Source organism: Ostrinia furnacalis, unplaced genomic scaffold, assembly GCF_004193835.3.
Source record: "Ostrinia furnacalis isolate ACB-3 unplaced genomic scaffold, ASM419383v2 OfSCF5104, whole genome shotgun sequence".
Taxonomy (NCBI): Eukaryota; Metazoa; Arthropoda; class Insecta; order Lepidoptera; family Crambidae; genus Ostrinia; species Ostrinia furnacalis.
This window is the reverse complement of record NW_021135343.1, coordinates 8,230-26,658: the sequence shown is the minus strand read 5'-3', so window position 1 is coordinate 26,658 and position 18,429 is coordinate 8,230. Positions and strand designations below refer to the sequence as shown.

At 35.4% G+C, this 18,429-nt stretch overlaps 2 non-coding genes across 2 annotated transcripts; both read right to left on the bottom strand.

Moving 5' to 3' along the window:
• Positions 1-9,856: 9,856 nt before the first annotated feature.
• On the bottom strand, positions 9,857-9,928 carry TRNAT-CGU (transfer RNA threonine (anticodon CGU)). Its single transcript has one exon. It is a non-coding gene; the product is annotated as a tRNA-Thr (tRNA).
• An 8,110-nt stretch (positions 9,929-18,038) lies between these two features.
• On the bottom strand, positions 18,039-18,110 carry TRNAT-CGU (transfer RNA threonine (anticodon CGU)). The gene has a single exon. It is a non-coding gene; the product is annotated as a tRNA-Thr (tRNA).
• Positions 18,111-18,429: the final 319 nt, after the last annotated feature.

The window sequence follows — 18,429 nt, the reverse complement described above, 5'->3', positions numbered from 1 at the left end:
TGAATCGTCTTTTCTTGATATTTTCTTATTTAAGAGCTCGTCTTTGTAACATCCATATTTGCTTCAGACAGCAATCGAACCCGCACCGCTTGCGTTGTAATGTGATGCCCAAACCAATACCTATAGTAGGCCAGGTGGCCGCCGAAATTGGTTTGATGTTGTTGAAATGGATTTAGAGAGATAAATGGATATAGAAACGTGCATGTAAAAGCGCTTTTTAAAAGCCTATGTTTAGAAAATAAACGACAAATACGAATTTTATCAAACGCAACATTGTTGATTGAATGGCCACTATGGCCATATCAGATAGTTTTATAAACGAGCATATTGGTTTATGATTCACGAAAATTTTGCCACTTTTAAATTTTATTACCTACTCATGTAAAAAATACAAGGAACTTTTTGCATAAGCGCTGAGCCAAGGGTAGGCACACCATCGATCATGGCTGGCAACACCGCGGCACCGGCGAGTGTTGCCAAATTAAATAAATGCCGATTGATTGATGCGGCGAATGTGAATGAGCCTAAATAAACTGCCTGCGCTTTTACGCAGCGGGTTTCCGATGTAATTATTAATTATTATACTATGTAATTATTTCAACGAATACATAAAATGTATCTATGATTACAATACCTAGACAAAAACAGCTTGTTTTGTTGCACATCTTTCATACTGTATTTTATAATTACAATTTTATTACTAGTCAGCTAAAACAAAAAATCCTTCTAATTTTTTCATAAATATTTTTGTTTTTGTTTACACCTCGTCGTAAAATTTTATTTACGTCCCCGTTTTCCCCGTTTGCCCCAAGATCTAGGGTGATTACCCCGCTCCCCCATAGGACCGGTCTACACTCCCCATAGACCCGTCTGCACTCGCCATAAATTCACCATAGACTCCCAGATAACGGCAAAACACAGATAACGTGCTTCGATTGATCGTCAATGAGTAGAAATTCATTTATCTCTACTAAACCTAGAGTGGAGAAGAAGTTGAGCGATTACTAACCGTATAATGTGGGTGGTACAGCTCGTATTTGGGTGTGTAGTGGGTGTGTACAGAAAGCATAAGCGCTCGTGCTGTGACGCGTAATAATTAAATGTTTTATTGTAATCGAATTATTCTACATCTACTTAAAATTTACACTAATTATATTATAATTAAACAGTAAAGTCACTTACTCATTAAAGTTTGTCAATATTAACCTAGCTTTGGATTTAATAAATGTCACGTTTACAGGTCTCAAATTTTATAGAATTTAACTTCCTGATCATAAGAATTTGATGAATGTTTGAGCCAACACTCTTAAGTTTCGTGTTTGCAGCTTTTGTGAACAATCAATAGAACTAAAGTAGAAAAATAAAGCTTTAAGTTTATCTGATGCTAAAAGCTTTATGTGTTATGAATAGATGAGTTAGTTGCATCTTAGGTAGATTCAAGAAAAGTTTAAGTGAAAATAATATTAATATAATTTTATTACAGTTCACTGTTACAGCGAATGTTCCCCGATCGAGTTCTTTCGTTCGGGCTCTCGAACCGCCCCTTAACCGAAGGAAGCACATAATTTGTGACCGCTATCGACACGTAGATAAAACCCTACGATTCGGCGAGACTTTAATTTCTTTCTTCACGATAAATGTTCTCGAGCACTCGTCCTTATTCCCCCTTACCCGAAAGAAAGAGACAAATGCCCGTCGCGAACAAAGGAATTTAGTAATTTAATCACAGCGGTACATTTTTATTAGCGTTTGTTTACAGCAGTGCTGTTGTGATAGGCCAGCACAAAAGATCTATTAACATTTAAAGCAGCCACAATGTATTGTTTTGTGCGCAAACTGTCCACAAACAAAATGAGACGAGTGGAAAAATACTGGACTGAAACACGTGTTATTTCGTCAAAGCAATGTGATTTCAGAACAAAGAATTTAGGGTTTTATGTGTGTGTAACAACATTTGTATGATGGCAGATGTGTTTTCCGTTTGTTATACAATAAAAAGGAAAGAAGCTATAAAGGATAATTATTTCCAATTAATCTTTGTTATTTTTAAAGCGTAAGCTACGTTTCCAATGGTAAATATTACGGGGTAAATCATTTCGGTCTAGCCGACCTCAAATTTGCATCGAATAATATTTTTGCTTCAACCTTTTTTACATCAACGGCAATTAACTCCACAATCAAGAGTTCTTTTTTCAATCAATCTTCAAAATTAATTAATTGTTACTCTCTTAGTAAAATTCAGCGTATCAAAATATATTTGGGCACGAATTTATTAACGAATAAATATTAGACACACACGTTTTCGTTAATCATGATCAGTTCCTATGTAAGTAATTAGGTATGAAAGTACTGCAACAAAGTCAAATCAACTTCAAATATTATGTCATGTTGATTTATCATCTCTTTTTATTTATATTCGAGTAGAAGTTTAAACAGTAAATGATTAAATAGGTTCTTAAAAAGCTAAAGGAGCTTAAATGTCAACTTAGGTATGTATGTTAAGCAATCATCATCAGCAACATCTGCCAACACCTTCACTATACCTAATGGTGTGGTGAAACAATATTAATTTAAACACTATCTTAGGTGGAATTGTGTAAAGCAATCGTAATCATTTGACAGTTCATAACGTACGATTATTCTGTCAAACACTTTGTTTAACTGACTTTATCGTACGTTATGAACTGTCAAATGATTACGATTGCTTTACACAATTCCACCTCAAGATCTACGCGAAGGAGCATAAAATTGAAATAAAGTTCACACAGCATAATATTTCTAACTGAATTACTGCGTTGAACAAAAGTGAACAAGTTACAATAAGTGAATCTTGTCCGCATTGCTAATCCTATTACGGTGTTATGAGAGAAGCCATAGAGCAATTACGAGCAGAGAGCATTAGAGCGGTCGCCGGCTGATTAAATCTCGAGTGACGGGAAGGAATGACCGGCCTCGTGTTTGGAGAAGCCCTGGATTTGAGCGGCACCTTCTTGCACCGATGTGTAATCTGTTGTTGGGGAACATTCAGTACAGGTGGAGCAATCGCAAAATCATTGAAAGACGATTTTGAAACATACCACCATCATTTTACTAAGAGCAGATTGATCCTTTATGGATCAACACCATCTTTCATCCTTTAACTTTTCACCCAAAGAACATTGTCCAATGTACCTACTGTCAGTGAATAAACCTCTTCAGTGACAGCAGAAGAAGCCACGGCAAGACGTTATACTTAACTGTAAAATTTTAATTCAGAAACAGATGATAGATAAAAAAAAGAGAAACTTTTCAAAAAGTTTTCCTTAGCTACATAGGTACCTACTATCTTCTGCCACAGAAAAGATTCAGATAATTTGGATTAGCTATTTGATAAATTGTTCTATTGCAACATTACAAGACGTTGAGTGCTCGCTTCGGTGTAAGTTAGGACCATGATGTTTAATCTAGGAGCTACCTGGCGGCGGCCGCTGCGGCGCTCGGAGATATGGCTCGTTCTTACCGCCATTTTGATAATTGTTCTATTGCAACTGAGTATAAGACCATAATAAGACGAGTGCTCGCTCCGGTGTGCAGCGCGGCCATGATGTTTAATCTAGGGGCTACCTGGCGGCGGCCGCTGCGGCGTCCGGAGATATGGCCCGCTCTTACCGCCATTTTGCCATCACGAAGGCTGACTTCATTCAAGACGGTTGGGATTTTGGCTAGAGATACATCAATTAACTATGCAAAATTTTCTAACACTAGTGTGTGCAAAACGGATTAGGCACTAAGTTTGTTCTTGTAGCAAACCATGTAGCTCACCTTAACTGACTGATGGCTAAAGAAAGATGTCCGTAAAGGACGGAATCGTGTATGGCATCTAGACGACGTGTACAGTCGACAGGACGTCAAAGTAAACACTGCGGTATCTTACGTAGTTGCGATATGGGCGACTTTGCAACGAAAATGTATAGTCTGATGTGCTGTCGACTGTACATATTTGAATAATTTGTATAATTATCCAGCATCCATTAGGAAGGTTGATAGATATACCCAGCATGCAACAAGGGTTAAAACCCTACCGGATACAAACCATGACCATGACGGACTTTGTAGTTTTGAGTGCAAACCATTAAAGTGGCATTATACTCATTTTCAGGACGTCAAAAGCTACGAATTTCTCGTCTTCAATAACTAATTTACTGAAAAACATCATGTAAGTACTTACCTAGTTACATGAGTGTCTTTCTGAGAAACAGCTTTAGACATAAATATTTTGTACAGTAACTTTTATGTTCACAATATATTTTCGGGGCTGCTTATCCATTTCTACGAATCGTGCACAAGAAAAGTGCTACAAGCCTTACTATGGATGAAATGAACATTTTATGTATTTTATAAAATTCTTTTTTCTTTCTTTTTATTGTATTATAGATATCTAAACCTTTAAAAATTACCAAACGCGTGTTCCTATAAATAGGTATAAATCTCAAAAAATATTTTATACCTAACCTTTTTCTGTAAGATATTTTGTAATAATGTGCTTAATGTGATCTACCTGGGAATCAAAACTAGGACCATTCGATGCTGTAAGCTGTAAGTAAGAGCAACATCAGATGTGTTAAGTACTCAATCGTCTTAATCGCTATGATTCACTTAATGTTATTACACACTTAAGGCTGATTAAACGCGTCCTTTCAAAATAATTTTCAACACATTTCGAGCTGTCAGACCGACTAATGTCATGAAATTGCATGAATAAGTAGTTGGAATACCAACTTTAATCGTTCAGGCTAAAGTTGAGTTTGCATGTGGCTGTGACGCGTGAGGCGCGACAAGACAATTGGAACTAATACTAGTGGGTATTTAGATTTATGGACCAGCAGCGAATAGTGCCAGCGCTTCCTCGAGGCGAGAAGTTCGTGGGTGTCGCTTTGGTACCGTATGGTTCGAGCGAGCAGACCCTATTACACTGCTATCTACCTACTATACTAGACCTACCACGTATTATGTTATAGTACTTTAATAAATTAATCATATTTCAGCTGGCACATCCATTGGATGGTTCACATAACCAATCGATTGGCATACATAGGTTTTTCATTGACTTAAAAATGATTGATTTCATATCAACTATCAATGGTGGTAACTAATCTGTTTCCTTACCCCAAGTACTAATTACAGCGACTTCATAACGGATTCCTTAAGAACGTAATCGATTCTTATAAATACTTGTCATCATCATCACACTAAAATGTGTCCCTCGCGAGTTAGGAACCGACAATCAAAGGTGTCGTCGACTTAAATTAAGCTTAGAAATGTTTCGTAACTCACAGACGCTTAATTTGCAGTTCCGACATTGTTAGGGATCTTCTTTGTGACCAAAGTTTTTTATCTCTTCTTGGATGGTTGTAAATAAGTAGAACTTACCTGCAACAACAAAAACAATGGGTTAAGCTCTATGAACAACCTGAATTGTTTAACTCTAGTGTGTTTTGTAGGCACAAATAGTGTAGGTATCTGTTCAGACGAACATTGATCTCTGATCAGCAACAAAATCCACAACAAGTTGAGAAAATCATAGACTCAGCAAATCAAAAATTACCACATAACATACGAATCATGCAGAATCAACTTATTAACACAAGAATAACTGAAAACAGTACACACATTAAAGTATTCGCACATTACCCAATCCATGACATCACGAAATACGTTTNAGCTGCACAGTATCTAAAAATTCTAGAATTTTATACCTGTTAAACAAAATAAATAAATAAAAAGTATGAATCTAATAATGAACTTTTAAGTAAGTAACTTGATTTTAATCTGTGATTGGTCCAAATATCAAAATAAAACCTGTCACAGCTTGAATGCAACATTGAATTTTCTCTTCTCGTTTGCTTTCAGTACGAACCTGCAATTCCATTGGGAGTGGAGTACTAAATTGAATAACAAATATATTTTCAATGAGTGCAACGTTTTCCCTAGTGACGATTCGAGGATTGAAGACCCTTTCAATACTACGACTTTTTGCAGCGATACTACGCTAGCGATGTAGGTACAGTGTGCCTACCATGAGTTTACGTTAGGTGTGCTCGCTAGCGACTGCGTAAAAAAATGACACTTAAATGTATGACATATTGTGCAGCGCCCCTAGCGGCTACTTTCAAGAAATAAAATCTTCATATAATTTTTTGACGTATTCGCTAGCGAGCTCACCTAACGTAAACTCATGGTAGGCACACAGTAGGCGCGCGAGTTCATGTCCATCGGGGCCTTACTTACTTACTTCTTAACTTATACTTATAGTTACTTATAAGTTGCAAAAAATATGGAATAAGTAGATAAGGTTGACCTACTTAATTGGTAATAATTATCGATATCGACATTAGCATAATTAGTTTGGTAACAGCACTACCGCATTCCTCAGGATGGACATGAACTCGCGCGCCTACTGTAGCATTGACGCAGTTGCAACATAAAAAGTCTACTTTATACGCAAGTTTTACTAAAAGCAGCAATACAATCGTGATGCAGTCATGTGGCAATTATACCGTTATAACGTTGAAAAAAGGTCGCAGTGTATAAAGGGCCTAAAACCTTATAAACCATGCAATATTTTTTGTTTTTCTGTAACTGTGAAATTAATAACAAACGTAGCCAAAATCAAATGTTTTTATTTTTGATCAGGTACCTATCACCAAATTGCAAATTCTAGTCTATTTCCTTACAATGTGTCAAAGTAAGCCCCTGCCAGATTAATAGATCGCTCATTAGAACTACCGCGTCCCGGCAAAGTCTGAGATGAATTAGGATCGCATTCTGGGAACGGCATTAGTCCCGATAACCTGGAGGGATAATGGCTCCTTCCAAGGCTCCTTTGGAGATTAAGGAGCCAACTTAAAATTTTAACGTTTTCAGATTTGAGCTCATTGATTCTAGAAATACAACAAATAAGTCTAACTTTAGAATATTTGTAAATATTTTTTAGTCCAAGCGTCAAATGAAACTACTACACACTGGGTGAGTGAAAACAACATAAAGAAGTTTCAACAACATGCAAAAGAAAAACAATTGAAAATAAAATAAGTGCAATGTTAAATCCAATCGTTGCCCTAGTTTCAACGATTTAATCGCCGCCTTGTAAATGATGCACATCTGGAAAATCTAAGAAGAGATAGGATGTATATTAAGTTTCAAGCTGATAAAAGAAGTGATATTATGGAAAGATCTAAAGTGGTAATCAGCTGTACCCATAGTTCAAAAGTAAACCAATTTCTGATACATCATGAAACATGACTTATTTAAAGTCCTCATTTAAATCTTACATGAGGACCGCTGAAGGAACACCGAAAACGAGGTTTCAAGTTATTTTTCATTATATTATTATCATCAGTAACTTTTAAAATAACAGATTTTTAACTTACGCCATTGTGCACCAAAATGAACATACCAAACGTGTAACCTATTTCAAATATAATTGATCACTGAAGTTCACCTGCGATAAGAAAGTTTAGTTTAATGTATCTCGTGTGCGCCGGAATACTTCTGTGTTCGTGATTTAGGACGCGCGTGTATGAAGAACAAGAGTATTTATGGTCAGTTAATATGGTGAAAGGCTGAAATCAGCAGAATACTGAAAGCAATATTTATTCCAAAATTATAAGGTTACCTTAATATTTTTGGAAATATTTTTTTGTCCTAATTAAAAAAGAGGCTCAAATAGGGATGTACCTTTAATCAGTCTGAATTAACTTTTAGATGTTCAGTATGATTGAACAACTACCTATTTTTTTACTACTACACTACTACCTACATTTTGCTGTAAATGCTATGATGCTCTTTTCTGCATTTCTAATCTTTTCGAGTTTTAATCTTTTAAGAATAGACCATGATCCTCGTTTTATTCATACTGAGAATATCTTGTATAATGATGACTCATTTTAATTTGATTGGAAATTGACAAGACAGATTCGCACTACAATTGCGCTGTTTTGGCAATGGAAAAATGAACAACTTAGATAAAAACTAAAATCAAGTCTTTGACATCCGTCTTTCTTTGTCGGGCTTACTGACGTTGTTGTGATGTTTGTTGTCCCCTGTAATCCGTCTTATGCTAACGGGCCCATTCGTTACTTCTGTACGCGCGAATTAAACCGATGCGATGCGGTATTTATGGCTGTATCCAAGGACACTTTTAGGTACTTACTTTTTACACAATTTGCTTTGGAGTAAGAGAGTAATAAAAGCTTGTTAAGTATCATTTAGGTACTACCACGTACTACCCAAAATAAGCAATAATCAGGTACTGACTTGAGTTAAGCGCTCGACCTATTATAATTTTCCACTGCTCGTAGACAGTAACTCTTGTGGCTTTGAATTTAAATCTTGACTTATGGCACGTTTATTACAGACACAGTATGTATGACAGTAACTAAGACTACCTACGTACAAGTAATGACAAAACCTCATAGAAGGCTCAAGGTCACCCAAAGGGCGATGGAGCGTGCTATGATCGGAGTTTCCCTACGTGATCGAATCAGAAATGAGAAATGTGGCAATCCTAGGGGGAGACCTTTTAGAAATAAGATACTAACATCAGCTTAAGCTTTTACTCTCAGTTATCCGAAATAAATACTTTTTTTTTGTCCAGGAGTGGACGTCATTCGGCTGAAACAAACGGACGAATGAAAAAGCCAATAATAGGTTACTTATTCTGTAGTAATATTTCACTAATTTTATTTTTAATCAAAAGTAATACCTAAGGATAATAAATTCAGACCAGTAATAATTCCTTTTTCTACGAATGAAGATCTCATAAATTAACCGAGTAACTTGCAAATTTAAGTTTAATTAGATTTGCCCTTCCAAATAAAATTATTAGGTTTGGGTACCTTATTAGCTTCCAAAATGTTATACTTAAATTATCCCATGTTTTAGAGTTAGCTTCAATTTAACTACTCGAAAAACCAAATTATTTTGCTTAAATTTGGCAAATGTAAAGCAGAGAACTTAAAGTGCACTAAAGTATTAACTGCCAGATAAACTTGTTTCGATAGGAATGCTGGAGTTTGCGAGTTGAAGTTAAATAAATAACTAGACGTTGCCTCAAAATCCTCGGTATCTGGTAACGATAACGATATACAATTCACAAACAACCGCTTGCAAACGAAGCAACTTAATAAATTGCCCGACTATACATCATTCCGCGACGCAGGAGTTGCATTTGTTGCCGTTAAAGTTTGAATTAGGTCTTATCACAGATATGTTTTTATGAAAGACAAAAGTTGAAGTGAAAGACAGCTGCGGTGGTTAGAATCCAGACCATTATTCTGGATAAAAATAAAGATAAGCACGAACATTTATGCTGGAAGTTAGTCGTTTTGTAACTACAAAAATATTACCTACCTAAATATGAGTTTAAGCAACTATCTATTAATTTTTTGTCCCCAAATTATTCGAGTATCACCTCAATAAATATATCAATATACTCGTAGTATCGGACACCATCGTTAAAATTATACAATCTCAACAACATAAAAACAATAGACAATCGGACACCGCCATTAAATTTTTATGAGCTGTCAAACGGTGTCTAATCGTAGAGTTTTTATGAAAATACCCACGTTTAACTTCATTTGTTTCATGTTATGTTTTTAAAATTTACAGATTAAATGATTTCAAAGCAAATAAAAATAGAAAACTACAATACACAAAAATGCGAACCAGCTTCTTACATAATGTTAAAATATTTTTTTGGATTATATTTTGTGAATCTAAATACGCTCCTTACAATACCAATCATTACGACCCTTCTTTTTATAAACATTTTACTTAGGCCAGTAAAAAAAGCAAAAATAAAAATTTTAATGCATGCCTCCTGTGAGGATTGAACTCACGACCCCTGGTTTACGAGACCAGTGCTCTACCACTGAGCTAAAGAGGCGTAGCTTCAGCCGGCGTAGTCTGCTAACTAATAGCTCTAATTTTTGTCTGAGTTTTCAGTGTACATGCAAAATAATTAGTTATTTACCATCTTGTCAAGTTTAGCAGCAGCACAATGGCTCTCCGCTAATTCGCCCGCTTTCAACTAAGAACTTTCACTGCGTTCAGAATTTTATCGTCGACGGGTGTGGAGTTCAAAGATTTATTTGCCTGGATCTAGACTAGACGTAATAAGGGAACGTATTTAGGTTATTTTCCAGGAATATTTTAATTGGTGCGCATCGCAGTTCGTGGAACTCATTTGTGTAATTTTAATTATGACTGCAAACTGTTTTGTAGTCANATACGGTGAAATAGACGGTGGGCGTCTAGTGAGTTGATGGTGATGGATAATATAAGTTTGTCCTTCTGGTGATGCAGTGCAGCGTAGCTTAGAACCTCTGAGTATTAACTAAGACTGAGTTGTACCATCTTACTTTATCTTTAACAAACGTCAAATATCTGTTAAACTTCATATAATAAGCACCGGCCATTGCACATTGTCAAAGTAAGCTTTCTATGGAAAATACTAGGCACTCAGCCTAAAAGGTCTAATTTGTATGGGTTTTCAGTCTAAATGCAAAATAATTAGTTATTTACCATCTTGTCAGGTTTAGCAGCAGCACAATGGCTCTCCGCTAATTCGCCCGCTTTCAACTAAGAACTTTCACTGCGTTCAGAATTTTATCGTCGACGGGTGTGGAGTTCAAAGATTTATTTGCCTGGATCTAGACTAGACGTAACAAGGGAACGTATTTAGGTTATTTTCCAGGAATATTTTAATTGGTGCGCATCGCAGTTCGTGGGACTCATTTGTGTAAATTTAATTATGACTGAAAACTGTTTTGGAGTCTATTTTCCATAGAAAACTGAAGTTGTACTTTAATTACAGACATATTCGTGTCTGTATCATTATACGAGTAATAATAAATACATCCATACAAATATGAATGCGAAAGTACCTACCATATTCAGTTTATTTGTTACTTTGTGGTGTTGTTTAAAAAGGGTATCACTCGTAGTTGTCCAACACTGAATCGTATTACATTGTCAGGAGGGCGCTACTATCCATACTGAGTTATTAGTTCCGATTTTTGCCACGTTAGACAACCTTAAAATTATGACATTTACAGGAGGGCGCTACTATCAATACTGGGATAAAGTTCCCTTTTTTTTCTACTTTACGTGTCAGAATCGTTTGACTATAGTGTAGTGTAGGAACAGATCATAATTTAAGCTTCGGGTGCAGGACGTTCGCATACACAATAATAATTATCAAAAGGAACGGCTGTCATTGAGTTACTTTAAAACTTACCTTTCTGATGACGTAGCAAATGCAAACTGCCCACTATTTTCAACCGACTTCAAAAAAGGAGGAGGTTCTCAATTCGACCCGTATGTTTTCAGATAAAACTATTCACGAAACCACAAGAAACTTCACAATACACACACACACACACACACACTTTTTAACAACAAACTTAGTAACTTCTTAAATAAGTTTTCAAAGACCGAAATTAAAATAAATCGTGACAATAGTCAGGCGATCTAAGAATAAACTGAGTTCCAGTTTACGATTATTTATCAAATTTAAATTTCGAATGTCAATTTAGTCAGACGTAGCATTCAAATTTCGAATCGATTATTTTTTAATATGGCAAAGGCATAAAGAAACAGTCGCAGTAGCTATGGTTTCAGTCACGTGATCAATATTTTTTATTATCCGGGTAGATTGTTTTCGCGATGCGTCGGTTACAGTTTCTGCGCGGGAGTAGCGACGCGCCCTTGTTTGCGCGAATTAGTGATTTTATAAAATTATTGTAATTCGTAATTTGATCCCGGTTTGACTATTATTCGTTAGTTTGTGATGTTTTTAATATCTTGTGACTATAAATCGTGATAGTGACAGAGATGACTTTTTCAAAGTTATAGAATTATACGCAATGTAGGTCGGTAATTTCTTAAGGCGTTGGATGCGGTGCTGTGAAGTCATTTTGCTATTCGGAATTTAATTATTAATGAAGGTGAGTGCATTTTGCATTAATACTTAATACTGTGGTTGCGTTTATAACTGTAATTAGGAAAATGTAGTTACTTTTGCAAAATGAGAAATGTAGGTAGTGTTCTCGAAAACTTCGAAGACTTTATGTTACAGATCGATATTCATGTAGGCAAAGCCACGGGCAAAAAGTAAGCTTTGGGTACAGAATAATTTCAATTGCAACATTTTTAAAGCGAGTTCAGTTTTAAATTCAGTGCAAAATAATATTTTCAAATAATCAAAAGGCTGCCATTTAAAAAATTAATTATAGTAATTCGAAATTCAAAAGCCTTTGTAGCAAAAACGGGAAAAAATATCCTGTAATAGAACATGCTCGAAGTTGCTATTTTTTTATTTTTTTTTGGGGAGGTAGATAATTTTCACGCTGCGCGTCTGGTCACAGTCGATGCGCACGAGTTGCGGCACACCCTTTCTTACTAGAAGAAGTAAAGGAATGTTTTAATTTGATATTGTAATTTTTTTAATTAATAATCACAGTTTTGACTCTTGTTTCTTGAGTTGTGGTGTATTTTGGCTTCTTGTGACTGTTCTAAATTGTGTGACCGCGGCTATCGGCGATTTTTTTAAAATATAACTTTTNGATCATAATTTTAAGCTTCGGATGCAGGACGTTAATAATATTTATCAAAAGGAATGGCTGTCATTGAGTTATTATAAAACTTACCTTTCTGATGACGTAGCAAATGCAAAATCCCACCCACTGTTTTTAGAAGTAACTTTCACAAATCCACAAGAAACTTCACAATACACACACACTTTTTAACAACAAACTTAGTAACTTCTTAAATAAGTTTTCAAAGACCGAAATTAAAATAAATGGTGACAACAGTCAGGCGATCTGAGACTAAACTGAGTTCCAGTTTATTATACAATGCGTAAATTCATTTATCAAATTTAAATTTCGAATATCATGTCAGACGTAGCATTCAAATTTCGAATCGATTATTTTTTAATATGGCAAAGGCATAAAGAACCAGTCGCAGTAGCTATGGTTTCAGTCACGTGATCAATATTTTTTCTTTTCCGGGTAGATTTATTTTCACGATGCGTCGGTTACAGTCTCTGCGCGGGAGTTGCTACGCGCCCTTGCTTGCGCGAATAAGTGCTTTTATAAAATTATTGTAATTGGTAATTTGATCCCGGTTTGACTATTCTTCGTTAGTTTATAATGTTTTTAGTATCTTATGACTATAAATCGTGATGGTGACGGAGATGACTTTTCCAAAGTTATAGAATTATAAAGTCAAAGTCAAAGTCAAAATTTCTTTATTTGTTTGGACTAATAAATAGTTCTTACAAATCGTCATTTTATACGCAATGTAGGTCGGTAATTTCTTAAGACGTTGGATGCGGTACTGTGAAGTCATTTTGCTATTCGGAATTCACTTATTAATGAAGGTGAGTGCATTTTGCATATTTAGTACTGTGGTTGCGTTTATAACTGTAATTAGGAAAATGTAGTTACTTTTGCAAAATGAGAAATGTAGGTAGTGTTGTCGAAAACTTCGAAGACTTTATGTTACAGATCGATACAGAATAATTTCAGTTGCAACATTTTTAAAGCGAGTTCAGTTTTAAATTCAGTGCAAAATAATATTTTCAAACAATCAAAAGGCTGCCATTTAAAAAATTAATTGAAGTAATTCGAAATTCAAAAGCCTTTGTTGCAAAAACGGGAAAAAATATTCTGTAATGGAACATGCTCGAAGTTGCTATTTTTTTGGGGAGGTAGATAATTTTCACGCTGNGGATATCTCATAGTAAATCACGATCAGCTGAGCTGTTTGATAGATTTGCATTACAATAGCTTTAATTAACGTGTCGCGATCAAAACGATTGACAGGCTCACTGTCGCTAATGAACGTATGACAACTGTTTGCTATGTAAATGCGCCTAAACATAATGAACCGCCTAATTACAGGGTAATTGCTCATTTGGAACACGTTTATAATGCTCCATCCATTCATTTGTCATGAACGCGTGAGACGCGGGAGAGCAGCCAGCTCGTTATTGTTTGAAAATAACAATAAAATAGACGTCCGTATCAATAGAATCTGATTTTTTTTCTAACAAAGCCGAGTACTAGCATCTAACCGGCTGTTTCTGTGTGGGTCCACCCAAGAAGAATGCAAGATTGTAAGGTAGTGAAGATGAAATGTGTGTGTTCAAGTGGCCAGTGGGCGGGGCACATAGCTCGTAGAGACGGTGGCCGTTGGGGCAGAAAAGTTCTCGAGTGGCGACCACGGGCTGGAAGACATAGCGTGGGCAGGCCTTCTACTAGGTGGACCGACGATCTGGTAAAGTTCTCGGGAAGAGCCTGGATGCGGGCAGCGCAGGACCGTGCACTGTGGAAAACCTTCGAGGAGGCCTTTGTCCAGCAGTGGACGTCATTTGGCTGAAACGAACGAACGAAGATGGAATATTCATAATAGCACAAAGGCGAAGCCTGTTTCAATAAAAGGACTCATTGACAATTCTTTTCATAACAAATTTTTACGGCTTTTGGTTCATTGTACGCCTAAGTATTATTTTCATTGTGATTTATTTTGCTTTAGATAAAACTTTAACTANGTTCATGAGCAGATATTGCAGTTGAATATTCAAGTTCTGAATTTGATTATTGACGAATAATAAAATAAATCCTACTAACTCGATTGATGGTTTCATTTAATTTATTTAAACCAGGTTACCTATAATAATATTTTTTCGTTAATATATGAAAATATCAAATTAGCCCGTAATCCAGAATCCTGATACATAAAGTTAGCCTATTAATTTAACACAGGTACGACTGTACTCAGTGTTGCACTATCAAATGCAATTGACGCGCCTCTATGCCAGGGTTTTTATGTTCCTGGTCAGGCTATAAATACCTTTACGCCTGAGTTAAAATAAATGACACCGACATCAAGACATCAATTTAAGTTTAAAATAATAGGCAGTAATGTATGAAGAAAGAGCTTCTATTCTGTATCTACCTATGCCCGTGTATTTTTGATCGGTGTCAAATCGGAGTTTTTGGTGCGGGGTACGCAGGTGTTGCTCGCGGCGTGAAGGTCAAACGCCCAAGGTCATTGAGGACTCTAATCGCCTTAACTTTTAGATGTTCAGTATGATTGAACAACTACTTTTTATTTTTTTTACTACTAGACTACTACCTACATTTTGCTGTAAATGCTATGATGCTCTTTTCTGCATTTTTAATCTTTTCGATTTTTAATCTTTTGAAGAATAGACCATGATCCTTGTTTTATTCATACTGAGAATATTTTGTATAATGATGACTCTATGCTCATTTTAATTTGATTGGAAATTGACAAGACAGATTCGCACTACAATTGCACTGTTTTGGCAATGGAAAAATTAAGGTCTATTCCACTTTGATCACCTGGCTTTGATGACCCAGGTGATCAAAGTCCACTTTCAGCGACAATTTAGTGTCCTTTGATCACCCACGGATACTATGCTCTGGGTGATCAAAGTGGACTCCAGTTAAATTACTATTTTAGTGTCCTTTGATCACCTATAAATAAATTATAACTCTGAATAGTCACATACATGTCCAATTTGTTTGTTGCGGTTTTTAGAAAATATCAAAAATGCTATAAAACAAAATATGTAAGTATAACAATTGGACATGTGACTATTCAGAGGAGGTGTGATTTGTATGTAGGTGATCAAAGGACACTAAAATTATAATTTAACTGGAGTTCACTTTGATCACCCAGGGCATAGTATACGTGGGTGATCAAAGGACACTAAATTGTCGCTGGAAGTGGACTTTGATCACCTGGGTCATCAAAGCCAGGTGATCAAAGTGGAATAGACCAAAATTAACAACTTAGATAAAAACTAAAATCAAGCCTTTGACATTCGTCTTTCTTTGTCGGGCTTACTGACGTCATGTTGTGATGTTTGTCGTCCCCTGTAATCCGTCTTATGCTAACGGGCCCATTCGTTACTTCTGTACGCGCGAATTAAACCGATGCGTTGCGGTATTTATGGCTTTATCCAAGGTACTTACAAGGTACTTTTAGGTACTTTTTACACAATTTGCTTTGGAGTAAGAGAGTAATAAAAGCTTGTTAAGTATCATTTAGGTACTACCACGTACTACCCAAAATAAGCAATAATCAGGCACTGATTGAGTCAAGCGTTCGACCTATTATAATTTTCCACGGCTCGTAGACAATAACTCTTGTGGCTTTGAATTTACATCTTGACCTAAGGCACGTTTATTACAGACACAGCTTTAATCTCTAATAGATAAAGCTTTCCTTTGAATATTATAAAATTACTCTTTATAAGTTCGTTCGTTCGTTTCAGCCAAATGACGTCCACTGCTGGACAAAGGACTCTTTATAAGTAAGGCAAACTTAACTCTAAACAAAATAAAAATATAAACTTATTTTAGTCAAAAATAAAAGTGTGTCCGTGAGGCAAAGAGGCACAGTATGTATGACAGTAACTTAGTATAGTATACCTACTACGTACAAGTCATTACTTGTGACCTTGAGCCTTCTATGAGGTTTTGTCATTACAAAACCTCATAGAAGGCTCAAGGTCACCCAAAGGGCGATGGAGCGTACCTACTATGCTCGGAGTTTCCCTGCGTGATCGAATCAGAAATGAGAAATGTGGCAATCCTTGAGGGAGGCCTTTTAGAAATAAGATACTAATATCAGCTTAAGCTTTTACTAAGAGATCAATAAAGATTGATCTCAGTTATCCGAAATGAATACTTTTTATTTTATTGTATTTTTATTTTTTTGTCCAGCAGTGGACGTCATTCGGCTGAAACAAACGGAGGAATGAAAAAGCCAATAATAGGTTATACTTATTCTGTAGTAATATATCACTAATTTTATTTTTAATCAAAAGTAATACCTAAGGATAATAAATTCAGACCAGTAATAATACCTTTTTCTACGAATGAAGATCTCATAAATTAACCGACTAACTTGCTTATTTAAGTTTAATTAGATTTGCTCTTTCAAAAAAAAATTGGTTTTTGGGTACCTTATTAGTTTCCAAAATGTTATACTTAAATTATTCCATGTTTTAAGAGTGAGCTTCAATTTATACTAACTACTCTTAACACCAAATTATTTTGCTTAAAATTGGCAAATGTAAAACAGATAACTTAAAGTGAACTAAAATATTAACTGCCAGATAAACTTGTTTCGATAGAAATGCTGGAGTTTGCGAGTTGAAGTTAAATAAATAACTAGACGTTGCCTCAAAATCCTCGGTATCTGGTAACGATAACGATATACAATTCACAAACAACCGCTTGCAAACGAAGCAACTTAATAAATTGCCCGACTATACATCATTCCGCGACGCAGGAGTTGCATTTGTTGCCGTTAAAGTTTGAATTAGGTCTTATGAGATCTGGTCAGATCTGTACTTGTGAAAGACAAAAGTTGAAGTGACAGACAGTTGCGTTGGTAGGATCCAGACCATTTGGAAAATAAAAAATAAAAAATGAGCACGAACATTCATGCTGGAAGTTAGTCGTTTTGTAACTACAAAAATGTTATTACCTATTACCTAAATAAGAGTTTAAGCAACTAAAGTCTATCTAATATTTGTCCCCAAATTATATCACCAGTCGTAGTAGTAGTAGACACTACCGTTAAAATTATATCATCTCAACAACATAAAAACAATAGACAATCGGACAGCGCCATTAAATTTTTATGAGCTTTCAAACGGTGTCTAACTGTAGAGTTTTTATGAAAATACCCACGTTTAACTTCATTTGTTTTATACGTTCTGTTTTTAAAATTTACAGATTAAATTAATGATTTCAAAGCAAATAAAAATAGAAGAGTACAATACGAAAATGTGAACTAGCTTTTCATACATAATTTAAAAACATTTTTTAGGGTTTTTTGATAATCATAATATCTGACCTCCTTACAATACTATTCCCATTCAGACCCTATTACTTCTATAAACATTTTACTTAGGCCAGTAAAAAAGCAAAAACAAAAATGTTAATGCATGCCTCCTGTGAGGATTGAACTCACGACCCCTGGTTTACGAGACCAGTGCTCTACCACTGAGCTAAAGAGGCGTAGCCACAGCCGGCGTAGTCTGCTAACTTAACCAACGCGGCAGGTGGCTGTTAAATTTTTATTCATAAATTCATAAAATTTTATAACTACTCTCTCAGTGAATATTTTTAAATGTCTTGACATGCACAACGCACGCAAAGACTATTACTTTAGTAATAATTGGGTACTTTTATTTTATGGAGAAAAATATGAGCAAATTCAGACTGAAATATTAAAGACTAAAGTATGTTTTAAGAGTATTTATATTTTTCACATATTTATTCTTTAACTTAAAACATAAACCTTTGATTCGGATCAATAATCATAAGAAGCATCAAA